Genomic DNA, 19,849 nt, shown 5'->3' on the forward strand with positions numbered 1-19,849 from the left:
TTTGCAATCAATTTCACAAACTAGGAGCTATTCCAAAGCTTGCTGATATAAACATTGTCGTCCCAAAAGCATAAGCCTTTACAACAACTGCACAGCTAAAATGTATTTCAGCTGGAGTGCACCCATACATTCTCTTTGTGTATGCACACCGTACGTAACAGCACAGAGCCCTCCTGCATTTCCTCTGAACTCACTACTTCAACCTCGTGCACAATTGGGACCCAAAGGTAAGGTCTTTGCCCTGCCCTTTACTCTTTTTGTAGCCCCAGAAAACCTGGAACATTGCGGGGCCCAATGCATACCTCAGACTGACCGGTGCCAAGGTCAGAAAGAGAATTAGGAAGAAAGATGGAGGAACCAGGGAAAGAGCTCTAACTCCATACCCAGCAGCCTGAGGCTTCTCCAAGGCTAAAGAAAAAATGACTAGATAGACTTAACATGTGCGTGACTTAAGGAAGTCGGAGCTCAGTGTATTTCTGTACACATTAAGATAATGAAATGTTTTCCCTGTCTACATCATATATGTATAAATGCATCGGATGAAATAATGGACATGGAAAACTTCATATATGAAAAGGACAAAAAAAAAGCGTTGTCATGACAGAGTCATCTTCTGACCTAGATTAACTACTCAGCAAAAGGGACCAGAAGGAATTAAGGAAGAGAGAAAGACTTTACTGAGAATTCTAAATCAATGGCTCTCAACTTGTTGTCCCTCCTGTGACAAAATAATGCCTGAAACTTCAGAGTGTCCAGAACTTCCTGGGGAAACTCAGACTCTCGGGAAGGGAAGTGAAAGGTGAAGACAAGGTAGAGGGCTGGGGTGGAGATGGAATGCTCAGACCTCCCAAACTTTGTAAAAGTCCTCTCGATTTAAAATGACAATCCAGGCCAAAGTGAACTGCCTCGAACCTTCCCCACCAACAGCCCATTACAGTGGTTCCACTGGAGCCAGTCCAACCCCAGAGCAAATCCTGGAATAGCTTCAGAGGACCCTGAGCCTTTGCAGGGTGCCCTGTGGTTTGGGTAACAATGTTTTTTAAACAAAAATCAGGACATATTGTCTGACAAAAATAAGTGTATTTATGGAGTAACAACACATATAACAGGGTGAAAAGGCTAAGGAAAAAGGGTCCAGCATCAGTTATTTTAGTCCTACAAAGCAAGAGAGTCAAAAGATTTTCCAAGGTATTTGAAAAAGCATAGTGATATAAACATTCTTTATTGTTTTTCAATGTTTATAATCAACCTAGAGCCAAAACATGGAAGATTTTAACAATTTATCATGGGTAAAAAACAAAATATAAATGTTTTAAACCCTCGAAGTATAAAAGCAATGGTATAGATGACATAAATTGGGAAACAAGTTGGGAGGAAAGGTGTAGAGGACACTAAAGCAATTGATCCAAGAAACAGGGATTTCTTAAATACATTACACAGTGTTTAAAATAACCAATAAATAAAAGTCATACTACAATTACAAAAAAAAACTGGGAAGTAGAGAGAAAAAGGTATAGATAGCTAAGATAAGTCCCCACCTTTCACAGCAAGGGACCAATGGGTACTGTTTCAATCTAGACATAAAAGTACAAACATAGGAGATGGGGTTATGGAAATAAACACAAGAAGACCTAAAAACAGAAATGTTTAAACTAGTTGCCTTAAGAGATGGGGACCTGGGAAAGCTGAAGGAATTCTTTTGCTTTCTCATCTAAAGCTCATCCACAATCACAATTGTTCATTTTTAAAATATATGTTCTTTTACTTTAATCGTCATCTTTTATTTAAAGCAAGAACTTTACTTTTAAACAGGATACTTCCTGTTTCATTAGAATGAAACAAAGGAAACGGTTTCATTCATTCACAGTTCCCTTTCGTTAGTGCAACACATTTTCATTTCACAGCATTTCTTAATGTTCTATATAATTTCAGATTGTGATTTATCTTGTTTGCATCCTCTGGCTTTTCTTGAGTTTTAAAACTTTAGCATTTACAAGTAATATATTATTTAATTTCAACTAATATCCTCAAACAACGATTGTTTTCATTGCGCGGCCATCGTTCATAAATCACTCTCAGTACTACTGCATTGTGCGACTCAATGCAAAGTATTAGAAAGATGCGAGATGTCCCCTCTGCTGTTTTTGGTCTCGAGAACTGCAAACTAACAGAACTCGTTCAAACAAGCTGGGTGGCATTTGTTCTACTTACCCACACAAAAAAACAGCTCTAATTCTGGAAATAAATGAATGTCTTATTTAAGTTGGAAAGCACTAAAACACGTAAAGTCTAAAGGAGACATGCTGGATTATTTCCATTATAAAAAGATTTTATTCTAAGGTTTCAGTACAAAAAAGCATGTACAAAGAAGAAAACTCTCTAACGAAGTTACTCCTTTATGTCAATGAAAGTGTAGCATTCATGCCTGTCTCTTCCTTTTCATTCCATCAGCCACTAGCACCAATCCCTCCCCCTAAAAGTCAGAGTTAAAGCTCTGTGCAGGTAGCAGTAGCATTTGACAAATTAAAAGAAATTAAAATCCAAAGGGAAAAGAACTTTCTGCTAAGTGCTAAAGATACATTACTTTATTTCAACCTCATAGCAACTCTTTGAGGTAAATTATATTGTTATTATCTTTAACACTAAGGAAACCATGGCTTAGGAAGGTTAAACAAACTAGCCAAGGTCCCACAGCTTGGAAGTACATAACGGAGATTTGAACTCAGGAGGCCTGACTCTAGAGTACACTCTCTTAATCCCTATGTTAAGTCAAAGCTCCATTTAGGCTGTGGTCCCCAACCCCCAGACCACAGACCAGTACCATCTGTGGCTTGTTAGGAACCAGGCCACACAGCAGAGGGTGAGCAGCGGTGGAGTGAGTGAAGCTTCCTCTGTATTTACAGCCGATCCCTGATGGCCTGCATCAGCTCCTGAGCTCTGCCTCCCAACCCATGCCCCCCACCTACCCCACCCCTCAGTTCCATTGAAAAATTTTCTTCCATGAAACTGGTCACTGGTGCCAAAAAGGTTGGGGACCGCTGCATTTAGGAGACAAGATGATATTTCACCCAATAGTAGTCATGGTGACAAAAGAAACAAAAATCACAAAATGTCTATCAATAGACCAAAGATAAAGCATGAATAGTTTTTACCTGTATTCTAATAGTCCAGAGGGGAAAAAGGAAAATATGTTTATATTCCATTTCACCACTCTATGTTACAGTTTTAAAAAATAGCTGAGTCTTTATCTGTAACTTCTCTTACTTTTATCTCCAATAACGCAACTCCAATCACCCAGGGGGATGGGCGAGCTTCAGCAGGCTTGATATTTGGATCCAGTCGGACGCAGCACTGAGATTGTGTGGGCTAGCTAAAGCCTCTCTCAATGAAGCAGACAGCTGGGCTCTCCCACGTCTGACCACATCATTGCAAGAGTTGGCCTCTGTGCAAGATGTCTGCAGTGTGTCCACATTCCTTAGCCAGAACCCTCTTCTGCAAGTTTGGCCTCTCTTACAGCAAGATAGCCTTTTTGCTTCCTATCCCAAGTGCAAACTCCTTTTCAGAAAAGCCTGAGGTAATAAAAACAAGTTCAGGAGGCTCTTATTTCATATACACTAGTTTCTCAGCCTGTGAAGTGATTAAATCGTTAGGCAAGGAGAACACTAAGAATTAGGTAACAGCTAATGAGGCTGACCCTGCTACATGAGGTGTCTGTTTTTTGACCTTTAAAGGGAAAAAATTATGATTGAGCCCCTTGAGCATAAATGTGGAAGGGTAAAAGTGGAGGGGTTATTGTGTTAGATGCCCTCACATAACAAAGGATGACCAACTGCCCCTGTAACATGTCCCAGGGTAGTATCTTGATATCCTACTGTTCCAGAGTTAAAATAATGTCCACTGTCGAAAATGTGCTAGATCATGAAACAATTACAACACACAAATGAGCTACATATATTGTCAATTTGTTCTTGGTCAAATTTTTATCAAGATAAAAAGAAAAAAAAGAAAAAAAATCATGAGTACTATCTGATGAAGGGACCTGTGTACTATTCTAGCAAACTTTGCAAATGCTCTCCCTGATTTTAGTGCCTTTATTCCGGCCCTCTTCGCTGAAGGCAGAGGTCAAGTCTCTCAGCAGTGATTTGAATACCACATGTGTCTTTTCCAGCCCATCTGCCAGTCACAACAACTCGCCTCGAGTAACGAGCGAAACTTCAAACCCTGGTAATGAGAACGGCTTCCGTGGCCTCCTCAAGCTTCAGCTGGGCTCTCCAGACCAGAGACTCATTTCTGGACTGTCTGGGTCAACACGGCTGGGACACAGACAGCCCTGGTTTCCTCCTTTGAAGATGCAAGCCAGCCACCCTCTCCAACCTACTTCATGCAGGTTTTTTTTGTTGTTGTTTAAATAAAAATAATCTTAAAAGGGACACGTATGGGTGGGGAACCTGCGGCCTCGTGGCCTTCTGGATCCTTGAGTACAGCCTCAAGGGATTTGTTCTGTGAAGTTTGGAGTCAGCTGAGGGGCCGTGCTTGGGGATCTGGAGGGCCACATGTGGCCTTGAGGACACAGGTTCCCCACCCCTCCCTCTCTGTCTTCCTTCTCTCTCCTTCCCTCTCTCCCTTCCTTCCTCTCTCTCTCTCTTTTATTCTCTCTTTAGTTCCTGTTTTCAGGGCATGTAGAGTTAGATGTTTTGTTGTTACCACCTCAAACTCAATGTATCCAAGATTAAGGGCTCATCTTCCTGAGCAGCCAGTAAATCCACTGCCAGCTGCACAACAGGGCACATCGTGACTAAGCACCTTGCCCACTGGCACAAAGCTGTTCAGCAACATTTCATGAGAACCTGTTATGTGCCAGGCACTGTGTTAGATAAGAAATAAAATTGACTAAGATGAACATACCTAACACTCAGATCTTAGCTGCTAATAGCATTCTCCAATAAACGGACTCAGGGCTCCTGGGAGAAATGGCTGATTCTAGGACTGGGCAGGAAATACACAAGATGAATCTGGAGCACCTTGTGGTGACGGAAGTACTGGAATTAAGGAAATACTGAACAGCCACAATGATGGGGGCGTGACAAGGGACACAGGAGCCAAATGAAAGAACAGCCAGTGGACAAAGCTAGAACTATTTGAGCAACAAAATAACAAAAGCAGCACTGGATTATAACCCAAAGTATAAAATAAATATCCTTAAATCCATACTGATAAATAAATGATTGAATAAATAAATAAATGGGAGAGAAGAGACAAATCTCCTGTGCTGGGGAATTCCACAGAATTTAGCAGATGCTCTGCCTTCAAGGATTTGAATTATAACTCCTGACTCCTTACATGTGAGCCGCACACACTGACTTCCTTCCAAAGGGTGCAGTATGCTGGGGGCAGGGGAAGAGAGTGACTGAAAGTGGAAAATCCCAACAAACACTATCTCAGCCAGGTGATCAAAGTTTATAGCAACAGTGACAAATCACATTGATACTGTAAACCCCAATATGATGAGATGAAAATGGAAATTCACCTCATGATCTTCTTCCCCAAAACCCACAGCCTCAGTCTAATCATGACAGAAACATCAAAAAATTCCACAAGGGAAATTCCACAAAATACCTGACCAACCCTCCTCAAAACTGTCACGGCCATCAAAAAACAAGGAATATCTGAGAACTGACATAGCCTAAGAAGACATGACTACTAAATGTAATATGGTATCCTAGATGGGATCCTGAACATAAAAAGAACATCAGGTAAAAATAAAGAAAATCTAAATAAAGAATGGACTTTAATTAATAACCACATATCAATACTGGTTCATTAATTGTAATAAATGTGCCATGTTTGTATATGATGCTAACAGAGGAAACTGTTCAGAGGGTTATGGGAAGTCTCTCAATTTTTCTGTAACTCTAAAACTGTTCCAAAATGAAAAGTTTATTTAAAAGTAAAATAATAATCCTGTCACTATACAATTATAAATTTTAAAAATTACACTTCAGAAGTCACTAAGACAGTCTTTGCTCTTGAGGATCATACAGTCTAGGAAGATGAGCACATATGCAAAAAGTGTCAATCAGGTAAAACAGTAACATCAAGATCTACCTGGGGAACTAAAGGAAGCAAGAATGAGGGCTCTCGGCCTCAGCATCTAGGTAGTCTCAGAAGAGGACTATTGAGCTAAGATTTGATGTTTCCCAGTTGCTAAGGGGAGTCACTAGTTTTACTTCATCTCACTGCTAAAATTCCTCTTAAATTCCCTAACTCCATTAGCAAATCCCATGTCCAAATCCTGGTGATTTCATTGTTGGCCTAATATCATGTTCTTTTTTCCTGGCTTCCTAGTTCCTTGCCACTCCATTAGGACAATTCAGCTAGCTAAGTACCTTGTCATGTTCACCATGCTTAATTCTGTTCCCCTATAACCCAGGGAAAGACCTTCACCTTCCATAATGTTAAACATCCCACTATTAGCTTCAGATCTCTACCAGGTAGGCTGACGTTACCTACCCACTCTCATCTTCACCTGCACCTTCAACTTCCACCCTTCCAGTCAGCTTTTCTTCTTCACCATCTCAGTCCTCACTCAAGCGCACACCACCTCCACCACACAAGCTAAAACCAGACTCTTCCTCCATCTTTATACTACATTGTATATAATACTATATATGGCTGGACACAGTGGCTCACACCTGTAATCCTGGGAGGCCAAGGCAGGAGGATCACTTGAGGTTAGGAGTTTGAGATCATCTTGAACAAGAGTGAGACCTCATCTCTACTAAAGATTAGCCAGATGTGGTGGTGCACTCCTGTAGTCCCAGCTACTCGGGAGGCTGACTTAAGGAGGATCACTTAAGCCCAGGAGTTTGAGGTTGCAGTGAGCTATGATGATGCCACAGCACTCTAGCGTAGGCAACAGAGCAAGACTCTGTGTTAAAAAAAATACTATATACATTGAAAAGGAAAACCCTTCCATCTTTCCCTTACAATGTGTAATTCCATCCCCTTGCACAGTTTCCTGATTAATCTCAACCATCTTTCAAGCTACAAGCACAATTCCAGATATATCTGCAAAAAAACCTACATACGCTAAAGTGTAGTTATATATTTTAAATAATTATATGTCTAGATGTCATTCTTGCAACCCAACCCACTCACTCTGATCCCACAGTAATAGTTTCTCAAGCACAGAAATAATGCCTTTTATGCCTACAATATCCTAGGGTCTATTTATAAGTGCACAAGATAATATTGACTAAATGCCTTAGTTAAGTTCAAATTACAATTAACAAAGATTAATATAATCTCTTTGGTGTCAAAAGTAGGCCAGCTGCAAATGCCACCAATATGAAAAACTATCTCAGAATGAGAATTATTTCCTGTAAATTTATCTGTCTGAAGGAAGACTATTTCATGCCTCTTTGAAGGGCTACAGGCAATTAAACAGTAATGTATGATGGTTTCATGCCTTGGTTATTTCACTGACATGCTGGTCATTAATTCTGATCAGTGAAGTTATCAACGTTTACAACTCAGGAATCAATATATTTCCTTTGAGAAAACACAGAATCAGTGTAGACAAATAAGACTCATATATAAATAGCTGATTCTATTTATTCCTTTAGCAAAAGAGAAAAAAATTCCAAAAGCAACTAAACTAAGATGTTCAGTGTACAAACTGACATGTGTTTTATTATGGCAGGTTGTTACGACTGATCAAGGCCATAGATGGAGCCAGCCTTATGTGGCCAGTTCCTAGAAGACAATCATGACAAAATCCACAGGGTGACCTTGAAAAGTCTCTTTGGATGTGCTGCTTAGATGAAGGCTTTTCCCATTGGTGAGTGGGGAAACTCAGCACAGGCAGCACAAAGGTGATGCATCAACAGTTTCATTTGCTGCGTACCCTAAACTTTTTGTAGGGATTCTGTGTTGATCAAAAGCAATAGCTCAAGAACTTAAGGGCCAAAGAATTTATCACCCTATTAACGGCATGCATACACATGCTCCTCTAACACACATGTATACACACAGCCTAAGAAAATCGGGGACACAGAAAGCCACAAAGGCAGTTCCCCAAATCTGGGAGTTCATTTTAGACTGGCAGCCAATTTAAATCCTGCTGGAATCTTTTATAGATGGTATGTATATGTTTTTCTTTGAAAAAAAAATTAAAGCTCAAATTAAAAGCTTGTAAAAGGTGCTCCCATTAAATACATGGCAACAGGTGTATTTCCTCATGAAGTTGAAACTGAGTTTGACCCTCTAAGGATAAGGAAGGGTTGCTTTAAAACAGAAAAACCAGCATAACTCAAATTTGCATTTCTCAAGCATCTGGGAGAATTTGACCAATGACATCATGAAAACACCTAGTCCTTTTAAAGAACTGCTTCCCAGAACTCTGCAACCCCTGGACTTTACCAGGAAGTTCAAGGACTATCAAGACATTTTCTTTGGGATATTCGTTCCATTTATTCAAGCTGAAGCCACATCATACTTCTGCAAAGGGCAAATGAAATTATAGGAACGATTGAAAACACAAAACAAGTCAGCTAGTAAGGTGATCCAGAGCCTGCACAGAGAGGCAGGCTGGGATGGTGTTCATGGAATTCACTGCTCCCTCCCCTCCTGCTACCATCCACAGAAGGAACAGGGACTGCAACCATGATCCTCACCACTTCCCAGAAATTCTCAAACCAAGAGCTCTGTCCAGGGAGATAATATCTTCTGAATGTACTGGCAGCCCCAGGGAAAGACAAGAAAATCAACCAATGGGGTCAGATTTAGGGGAAAGAATGGAGTCCTTCAGCAACTAAGAGTGCAGGGTGATTCGATACTTCAGTTCCAAGTACTGGCAGCTCCCAGTTGACAAGCAGGTAGGGATCCAAAATTTCACTTCTATATTGGTATTTGGAACTCGGAATGGCCTTTCCAATAGAAACAATGTTAATAGGTGGTGGTTTGGTCCCCAGGCTAGTCAAATAGCAGTCTCTCGGCTGCATTATCAGCTAAGTAGGCTATTGTGGGCTGGTCTGGGAACCTGACCACAACTTAAAATGTTGTTTCTATGGGAAAAACACATTCCCCGGCAGACAACCAGAGGGAAACTTGGCCACTCAAACCCACTGTCCCTCAGCTGTCGTGAGCTGCCCAGTGACCTGTAAGAACTGAACGCCTTAAACTCAGACAACTCCACAGGGTCCTGAGAGGGCAGCCAGAGTCAGAGCTGCCCAGCCCAACCCCACGCCCTCCCCCACCCCAGCATGAGACCATTAGGGCCAATACGGAATATCTGTAAGTGCATAAACCTGGCACTTAAAAACTGGAGTGTAACTTGGATGTTCTAATTCTTGATGTACCTGATTTGTTTTAAAGACCAGAAGATCCTACCCCATTAGCAACTATAATATAAAATCAGTCTCCAGGACTGACTCACAGACCAAGAGTTCAGCGAGCTATTTCCAGCAAAAGTGGCTTCCAGATGAAACAAGGAAGCAAGTCAGTTTTGAACCCTATTGGGTGGCTTCACTTTCTATTTCAGATCTTCTGGAACTGGATAATTACCCTCTCTTTTGCAATGTGAGTTCCTGAAAGACAGAAAGTTCAGATTTATCTTTACAACCCCAGCACCTAATACAATACCTGAATCTTAAGTGATAAATGAAGAAGGTTTAGGGTTTTGGGTGTATTAATACTTTCAACTAATTATTAAATAATAAAACTATTACATAATAAAATAAATGAAAAAAGTTATCAGTAAGAAATCAATATCATCATCTATTTTTTTTAATTTTAGAAAATTAAAATAAAAAATCAAACACATAATGAAAGATACCCATAAATGGAATATATGGGATATGAGAGTGAAATTCTTCCACATTTCAGATGCATCATTTAAAAAAATTTATAGCTACAAGAGCCTCAGACATCTTGCAGCTCAAACTCTATTTCATAGCAGTCAACAGGCAATAGATCTTTTAAAACATTTCTTTACCAAAACCTTCCATCAGTACAGGGACAACATTGTTGCTAAGGAATAAAAAAATAAATAAAAAATTAGTCACTGATAGATTTCAAGTTTCTATAAAGTCAGAGGAAGTTAAGTATAAGCATGCAGTCACTGAGATTATTTCATTGAAATTAGCACTTCACAATATTAGGGGTCAAAAACCTGACAAGTGTTTTTTTAACTTTCCAATTGAAGCAAAGTTGTGTTTATTTCTGAACATCTAGATATCTGGAAAACTTTTAATAAAAATAATATAACTTAAATTTGAGGGAATTTGACTAAGTCAGTACTTAATCTACTCCATATGAAGCCACACTGTAGAATAAAAATAATAATTGGCAATTTTCAGAGAGTTTTATAATTTATAAAATGATCATGTGACTCCTTCCCAAAACCCTATCAAGAAACTGTATTGCTGTGCTCATTTTCAGATGAGGATTTTTAGATGAGGAAACTGAAAGTGAGAGAAGTGAAGTAATTTTCCAAAGACTACACAATGGAAAGATGTCATAAATCACTAATTAAAAACCAAAAGAATTTATTAATAAAAACATTCCAAAGTTAGTGCTAAAGATTTTTACATTAGAAATTAGAAAGATGTTTCCACAAATACTCCAAAAAGAACATGTTCTCTTTTTTATATAAACTAATTTGTACATCATTTCTGTACTCTGGTTTTCTTTTACTAAGTTTGCAAAAAAAAAAGTATTTAAGACAGATACTAGAAAGCATATTGGAAAAGGAAAGCAAAGGAAAGGAAATACATCTTAGGAACACTCACTCCTATAGATTCTGTTTCCGAAGTTGCTTCTGCATGGTGAGTACCCTATCCTGCACCCTCTGTAGAAATATCAGTCACCTCTTAACATGCTCAGTGTTTTGGGGAGTGGGTGGGTGGAGGGCAATATAAAGATTCAAAATGTGGATAATTCAAAACCTACTCAGAGCTGGCACTGGAATGCATTTGTACATAACACTTGAACATGGGTGTGGCTTGTCTTTTGAAAAGTAGCTCTAAGCAAAACCATCAGGTCATGCAGGCAACTATCTGACCCAGCTTAGGAAAACAATGAGCTACATGAAGGCCTGGGTGACCCATATGATCTACTAAAAAAAAAAAAAAAAAAAACCCTCTCATTTCGCATCTTTATGACTTAATTCAGAGGCTGCCACATGCTATCCCTTACACAGGGAAAGTGGCGACTCTCCCCATTGCAATCACCAGCACAGCTCTTCCCTGAGATCCAGTCCAAAAGATTTGCCTCTCAGCCTGAGTGACACCAGCACTGTGCTCTCAACGTCTGTCCAGCTCTGGGGAAGAAGGGATAGTATTTGCGTTTTAAGCTGTAATTAAGCAGAATGGGTGCTAAATGCCTGCACAAAGCTTCAAAACGATAACAGCTTCTGAAGTGGTGATGATGCTGTCAAAACAGAATGAAATACATCCACCTATTCCACCTCCTAATGTATCTAAAAGACTTCCAAATCTCTGTAGCAGCACCCAATGACAAAGCTAAGAACATGTTCCAAAAGCCTGTCAGTTTACCTGGGAGTTTCGTATCAGGTAGCAGAAATACATGAGCCCTTAGAGAACAACACACATCTTTCAACAACATGGAACACCAGCAATGAGCCTTGCACACATACACACACACATGTACACACGTACACATACATATATCATCCCCCACAAACACTCAGAGAAGGTCCTGGGGCAGCTCTTGTTGCTACAGTCCTTTTTCCCAAGGGGGCCTGGGTGTACTAGTGGATTGTAGAATCTCTCATTTGAATCACTAAAGCTGTACCCATTCCAATTTCTTAAATAAAAAGAGCATCCCTGAGAAAACAATGCTGAAATGAGGGTACAAAGATTCACCTCTAGATGTTAAAATCTCTGCAAATATCTTCTTCTTTCCACCTGTAGTCCAAAATCTTACCAACTTTTCATAAGGCCCTCGTCTGAAACTCATCACTTTAACATAAAAATAACACAGTTTCCATTTTAACTCTTACAAAAGATCGCAAGATGAAGAGAGAGGAATGGACCTTTGCAGAATTATTTCGTTCCCTGTCTGCCCCTTCAAGTACCAGGCTTCTTCTGTGTGAGTCTTCTACAATCTTTTTTTTTTTTTTTTGACAGTCTCTCAGTCACCTTGGGTAGAGTGCCATGGCGTCAGCACAGCTGACAGCAACCTCAAACGCCTGGGCTCAAGCAATCCTCCTGCCTCAGCCTCCCAAGTAGCTGGGACCACACATGCTCACCACCACGCCCAGCTAATTTTTTATTTCTACTTTTAGTTGCCTGACTAATTTTTCCTATTTTTAGTACAGACAGGGTCTCACTCTTGCTCAGGCTGGTCTCTAACTCCTGAGCTCAGGCCATCCTCCTGCCTTAGCCTCCCAGAGTGCTAGGATTACAGGCCTGAGCCAACGTGCCCAGCCAGAATCTTCTACAACCTTATACCTCATAATAGCCAATCCTTACTAATACATATTAAATAATTTTTCTACAACCTTCAAAGTCATGGATCAGAAAAAGCAAACTGAGCAGTATTGCAAACATCACTTGCTGTGAAGCATTGAGTGTACGTTCAAAACTAGGAGTAAAACTTTATAGAGTCAATAAATAAATAAGAAATGACAGAATTTGAATATTCCCATTCTGCCACCCTAATAAATTAATAGATGTAGGTAATGATCATCAGTGGCTGCTAACATCAAAAAAAGAGAGGCTAGCAGTTATAACATGTCTCCCAACAGAAGGACATAGACCACTTATAACGCCTTTTTGACAAAAAAGTTGATTCTCGGCTTGATCAAGCTTCTAGCTCTAACTAGCAATTCACAGCAAACACAGGGATTGAGGAAGATATGACAAGCACCACATCTGGAATGCAGGCATCACTAGACTATGAGAAACTCTATAGCAGTGGCCTCCACGAGTGGTCCAAGGCCTGGTCAGTGGTCTACAGACAAGGTATTACCAGTCTACAATGAGATAATGCACTTAAGCTAGAATGTAAACCACCTTACTGCTTCCTTCATCAAGAAGGTCTCCCTAGGAACAAAGTACTAGCTGAACTAAACAGTGTGCTTAGTGACACACTAAATTTATATTCTGGTACAAGCTCCTCATCTCATCATGGACTGGTAACAAGCAGTTTGTGGACTGGCATCTTAAGAAGCACAGTTCTATAGGACATGAACCAATTTCTTCAACAAATAAATTGCAAGGAAAAAAAAGGCAAAAGGATGATCTATATATTCAAAAATATTTAAAAGACATATCAACCAATTATAAAATAGGTCCTTTATTTGAATCTTGATTTGAACAAGCTATAAAAAAATAAATAAAATTAACGACCTAATTAAGGAAATTTAAATACTCACTGGGTAGCTGATAATATTAAAAAATCATGTTAAATGTAATAGTGGTATTACGTTTATGTTTCTTACAGAGTCCTTGTCTGTTAGAGATGCCTATTGAAGTGTTTACAAATAAAATGATTTTTCAGAGATTTACTTCAAAATAGTCTGCAGTGGGGAAGAGAAGAAGTAGATAAAACAAGACTGACCATTCATTGATAAATGCTGAAGCTGGAGTGTCACTGAGTACTCTTTAATTTTGTATATATTTGAAATTCTCTGTATCTGTATTAAAAAGTTAAAAAATATATACAACCTTGCAGTAGCATCTGGCCTAGTCCATCCTGACAGCCACAGTCTCCTGAATACCATCATATCACACTTTTGTTTTCTTTTTTCATTGACTTGAAGAACCACCTTTACGTTACACAGCTCAACATTCCTGGCGGAGGAGGATCCCCATTTAGAGATAATAACTGTCCAGTTCCAACATCTGTACCATCTTAAATAAGTGGCAAGAACTAATCAGTGTTTCTATGAATCTCAAGTATCCAGCTACTAAATAAGGTTAATGTTCACTAGATGAGGAATCTAAAAACAAATGGCTTTACTACACCTATGCAAATAATTAAGCATCTCAGCTCAGGGGATAGATTCCCTCGGGCATTACAACCATTTTTTGACATGATTCACATTCATACGGATACTTTATCTTTCTTTATGACAACCATAAACCTATCAGTTAATAAAAGATGTGTTTGAGGGGACAGGGATTTATTTGTATAAGGTCCATAAAGTGTTGAAGTTTGGTTTTTCTGTACACAAATGGAAGAATTCTTAAAGTCATGGGAAATATAAAGTGAAGGGAAGAAATTATTTAGCAGGGAATCCTGGTATATTTTCTGACCTTTCAGTGTGCTCGAGAATGTGTGTTTAAACAACCTATTTTCAAAGAAGGAAATGCAAATGAGCCAATGAGTCAGTCCAAGGTTGAATTAGATCCTGTTGTCTTCTGTCAAACGTTCCACAATGTCTAGATTAAGCTGGGACTGCTTACAAAAATACAAAGAAAAAACGGTTTGCATATTCTTGTAAAATACCTAAAAGGTTTTCAAAACCCTAAAAAGAAGAGTTTATTTTATCTGAGGTTTCTTTCTTTCCTGGAAAGTTAGCAGAGCACAGAAAGTACCTGGTATTTGTTTGATTTTATATTTTTGCTTTTTTATAAACTTTACATTGGTGGCAGTGTGATTCATCCCATGGGGATGAGAGACATTAGGTAATTTAAAATTTTTTAATGGCACATAGAAAAATAACTATTATCTGCTTAAATCATTCCTTACTTAAAGCACTCTTATTTTTATAGGCTGTGAATGAATATGAAACAACTATAGCTTCTTAGAGCGCAAGGCCAATCAGTTAACCAGAGGTTGGCATGCAGGATGCAGGGTATAGGAATTCCACCAAAGCTATGCCTAAATTAAGATAATGTATGTTTTGTTCCACTTTCCCGGATGTGCAATAGTTTAAGATCACTCTGAAAGTCAACGCTTATTAAAATCAGAATGGAAATCATTAAAAGAAAATGAAAAAATAAAAACATTTTCAATTTCTCAAGAGAATTAGGGCATGAAAGAAAAACAACAACAAATAAGAATCTCTTTGTACTAAACGAGCATTACGTTGCTGCATGGCATGAAGCCAAAGGAGGGAATGCTCAATTAGAAAGTGAGGGCTATGGGTCCTCTCAGGGGTGGCCAATCTGCGTCAGCCTGGCCCCAATCGTGCAAGTGAGGCCTGCCCACAAAGCACCCAGAGAGAACAGTGATGACAAAGTGAGTGGAAGCAACACTGGGTCTACGGAAAAGAGAATTTTCTTGCTTTGGCTGCAGATGTGTTGTGTTTACTCACCCAGCATCCTTTCCCCTTCTTGCTAACCAAACTCCTCTTTCCTAAGAGGAGCCTATTCTACATGGCTACAGCAGGATGGCCATCTGGAGTGCCTATCTCTTTGGCCACAGTGACGGGCATATGACTGGAGCAGAATCAGAGTTCTCCATGAGATCTGGTGTGTGTAGATGGGGAAGAGAGCTAATTACCTCCGAAATCATGAGTTGAAGGGCAGTGTGGCTTGGAATTGCAAGTGGTCATCTAGTCTACCCAATCATTATCAAACCCTTACTCCAAAAGAAGCAATTAAAGCACATTTCAAGAATGGCCAACCACCTTGCAACAAACAGTCCTAACAACCAGGGGATCTCTTTGCACTGCTGCCAAAGAGAATGATTTTTCAGGGCAGTCCTTCCATGTCCTAAAATCTAAATTTCTTTTAGAAAGGCTCTTTTTAAAAGAAGTGTTCATCAGGAAGGAGGCAAGGCCTATTTGAAAAATCTGCCAATTAAAAAATGTAAACTTTTTTTCAAAGAGTTAAAAAGAACGTATTATTAATAATAAGGAATAACACTTAGTAAGTTTATTTCCCAATAAAGGCAACACAGTTTGGGGGAAAGGGGAAATCTAAAAATAAAAAGTTATCCACAAATCACCTTTAAATATAACCAGATCTCCACAGATATACTGATTTTCCATTAAAATTACATTTTTAAAATTATGGATGATGTTTATGTTTGCTTCCTATGTTTCTGAAAATAATCACTTCTAAAATGAGAAAGTGCAGACTGTGGTATCCAAATGCCGTACGTTATCTAACTTTTGCTTTTATCTATAAAAAACAGTCTGTTGCATGACTCTATGCCTCATTTTCCCTATCTGTAGCAGCCTTATAATCATTCTCATCATCATAGCTAAACATGTCAGGCACTGTACTAGGACTTGAAATGTACTATCTCGTTCAATCTTAGGACAACAGAGAAAGATGAGTGTTATAACCTCGTTTATAAGGGAAGAAGGTGAGTGTCATTTATAATGGAAGAAACTGAGGTCAAGCCACTTTTCTGAGGTTTCTTCTTAGTGGGTGGTGGAGCCGGGATTCTACAGCAGACATGTCTATCCCCACACTTCCAAGCCTTTCTCAAAACATGGCCAATGGTTATTAACGATCATTGAAAATGACTCCTTAGTCCTTTAAAATAAAGTCCCACAAGCAATACCACTCTACCCCACTACCCACAACCAGGCTCAAATAGGAAACAGTGTGAGGTAATTATAACATATACCCCAGCCACTAGCTCTGGGTTTTTATGACTGAACTGCCAAATCACTCCTAGCCAACTCTTCAGGAAATGTTCAGACACTTTCTCAGATTCCAGCTAAAACATCAACTATGTGGCCCTGGGGAGTACAGAGCTCACAGGGTGGTAATGGGATATAAAATTTGCAAACTTGAGGTCAGTGGCCTAAACTCCAGGGTGTGAAGCAGCAGCAGCCCATGAAAGATTAAAAACTATTTGTCGACTTAAAGGTTGCATATCAAGTCCTTCATTGCAAAGCACTTGTGCACATCACTTCAGACATTAACCCCATCAGTAAAGGGGGAGAAAGATATTCTAAATAGTAGTTCTGCCTGGAATCATTGGAAAGAAGATAATAACATCAACAGGCCCGAGACAGGGTGTTCATTCTGAGAATTAAGCATTCGATCCAATTCAAACACAGCTAATGCTCAAAAAATAGTTTGTCACTTGGATTAGACAGATGTTTTAAAAAATTATTAGGGGAGATGATATGGAAGAAAAGACAAGAAATCAAGAATTTTTTTCTTCATCGGCATGTTTATTGCACACAATCTAAATGTATAAATTCATAGTTTGGATAACTGAATCAGGAAGTTATAAAACAAGAGAACAAGCTTAATCACAGACCCAGAATTGCCTTGACCAATCCCAGGACATTTGACTCTTTAATTGCCACTCAGTGTGTGTGGAGTGGGGAGAGAAGTTACCCTTCAGACTTCCAAAGAAGATTTCCCAAAGAAGACTCCCACTTCCTTTTTCCAACACCCTCTCTGCTATTCTAAGGGGCAACCACCTCCCTCGAAAAGCCCCACCCCACCCCACCCCACCCAACCTAATCTCTCATTGACAACGGGTTAACACTGAGGATCTAAAACTCTACTACACAGTATCCCCCCTCAGGGTTGACCATTGAGAGACTGATTGCACTGCCTAAGGCCAAATAAAAGAGAAAAAGAAAAATGTCCATGCCTACATTATGCAGAAGGTTTGCTTATTCAAGCACAGTAGAGAAACTGCAACAGTCAACCTCTCGAGGTTATGAACACAAAGAAGAGGCACAATCTACTATCCAACCTCACACTTCTACTTAAATCAGCTCGTGCCACCATGTGACTCAGCTTCCATACCTAAGAAGTAGAGAGGAAAATAAACACCGTGAGCACTTTTTAATGGACTTTCTCTGGGCCTCAGTTCCAGCATTTATAAATTTCTAAAATCTGTCCCACTATAATTCTAATTTATAATATTAATTTTTGTAAAGATGGATGGCCTGGCTAGGGAAGAAGATATGAGTCATGATTTCATTTGCAAAACTAAAAACATTTAAAAATAAGAAGGGCCTTTAAAAGTTATTCATCAAAGGCACAAACCTATTAGGGTCTGATTACACAAGCTTATGAATTACTAATAGCACTGAAAGGACAGGGGAAATGATAGGCAATAAGCCATTATCCACAGGGAGAGGGATGCACCAGGCTTTACACAGTACCATGTACATAGATGCATAATAAATGATGGATTAATCTGCTTTTCCACTGCATTCCTCTAAATGTTTTTACAGGAATCTCTTCTAGCATCCAAACATCTGTCTTTCTTTTATGCCCTGACTCTCCTCCAAAAGCTCTCTGTCCCCTAAAGAAGCTGGTTAAGGCCACAGGTTGCCTGATCCCAATGCTGCCTGGAGTGAGGGAGTTGTCATCAATATCTGCCAAAACCCAATCTCTGTTCTGCGGACACTACTCTGTACTCTAGAACTTTCTCCCAACTCTCCTCCCACCTCCGTCAGCCTTTCCCCTTCCCTCTGCACCCCCCCCCAAAAAAAAAAACCTTAGCCCTGTTTCTCTTTTTGAACACCCTGAGGCTCCCAGGTAAAAATTATATATTTAAGTTAGTATCTATTTATTGTTCTTAAGGTTTTTAGCTCTTATTTGATATTCCTAGTCTCCCTATTTTATTTGTAGCACAGTTTATGAAATTAGTTACAAGAAAAAGAAGACAAAGGGGATGGTGATGAAGAGAAAGAAGAAACAGAAAAGAAAGAAGAAGGAGGAGAAGAATAAAAAAACAAAACAAAAAAACACAAAATAAAATAAAACCCTGCCTCTGGAATACATTTTTTTATTAATAAAGATATTACAATACTTCAGTTCAAAACCATGAAATGTAATAGCAGACAATGTGTCCATTGGGCAGACATAAATCCTGTCTCCCAATACCAACATCATAAAATGGTTGCACTATATTTGGAATTAGATGTGTTTGGATACTTATATTTGAATGTAAGTATGACTGATGGTCTAGGAATTCACAACCCTTCAAAACACTGAACAAAACCACTTGTTTAATGGAGCAATTCTCCCACTCTGAGGCTGCTTGCTGTCTGGAATACATCTCCGGCTGGGAATGGTGGAGACAGGGAATTTTCCTCTCTCTCTTCCGGTCTGAGGGGGCTGAATATACAGACTTAGTGATAACTTCAACCAAAAAAAGTCACTTAAGTTGAAACAGTGGTAGTCACAGAAAAATTAAAACTAGGATTTGGTATAGTATAGAACACCCGCAATCCAAACTTGACTATATTCCTAATCCAGTTTTATTTTAACAGCGTGGCTACTCCATTAATGACAAAAATAATAGAGTTCAGCTCATTACAACACCACTTCTATTGGCAACTGCACATCTATTTTTATTTACTATTCCAAAAAATGTATTTATGATTCAAAAAAGACTGTTGAGGCAGACTACACCAACAGGTACGTAAAAATGAGGCTATCATTAGAAATTAAAAATAAAATTCCATATCGAAGGAAAGCAAAACATACCAAACACCTAAGTTAATAAATTAGAGTGACTTTGCATTAAATTTGTCACCGATTTTCTTAAAAGCTAAAGGAAAAAGGAAGAGGTGTTTTATAATTCTCATATTTGAATAAAACAGAATATACCAGGTCATTAGAAACTTTAATCTTATTGTTGATAATTGTGTGTCCTCTAAACGCAGAACTGTGGACAAATTAAGAACAATGCCCTTAACAGTAATCTAACAGAACATGAAGACATTTCATGAATTATGGAGTATTTTTCATTCTATAGGCACAGCAGCAAAATACAATGAAGCACCCTCAGGAGAGAACTAAGCCAACTGGGCTCGATCAACTTAGAATTAAAACTCAAAATGTCTGGTTAGCTTTCTCAAAGATCTATTGCCTCCCCGTGGTAGCCGGTTTCCAAGGACGGCCCCAACCCTTTCTCCCCTCCCTGCAGATACATGCTGCTCCTC

General features: G+C 39.2%; 1 protein-coding gene across 1 annotated transcript in view; it reads right to left on the reverse strand.

Moving 5' to 3' along the window:
* The window catches only part of FBN1 (fibrillin 1), a 226,294-nt gene that overhangs the window by 198,128 nt on the left and 8,317 nt on the right, over window positions 1–19,849 (reverse strand). The gene's annotated exons all lie outside the window — the stretch shown is intronic.

The sequence above is a fragment of the Lemur catta genome, chromosome 1, assembly GCF_020740605.2.
Source record: "Lemur catta isolate mLemCat1 chromosome 1, mLemCat1.pri, whole genome shotgun sequence".
Taxonomy (NCBI): domain Eukaryota; kingdom Metazoa; phylum Chordata; class Mammalia; order Primates; family Lemuridae; genus Lemur; species Lemur catta.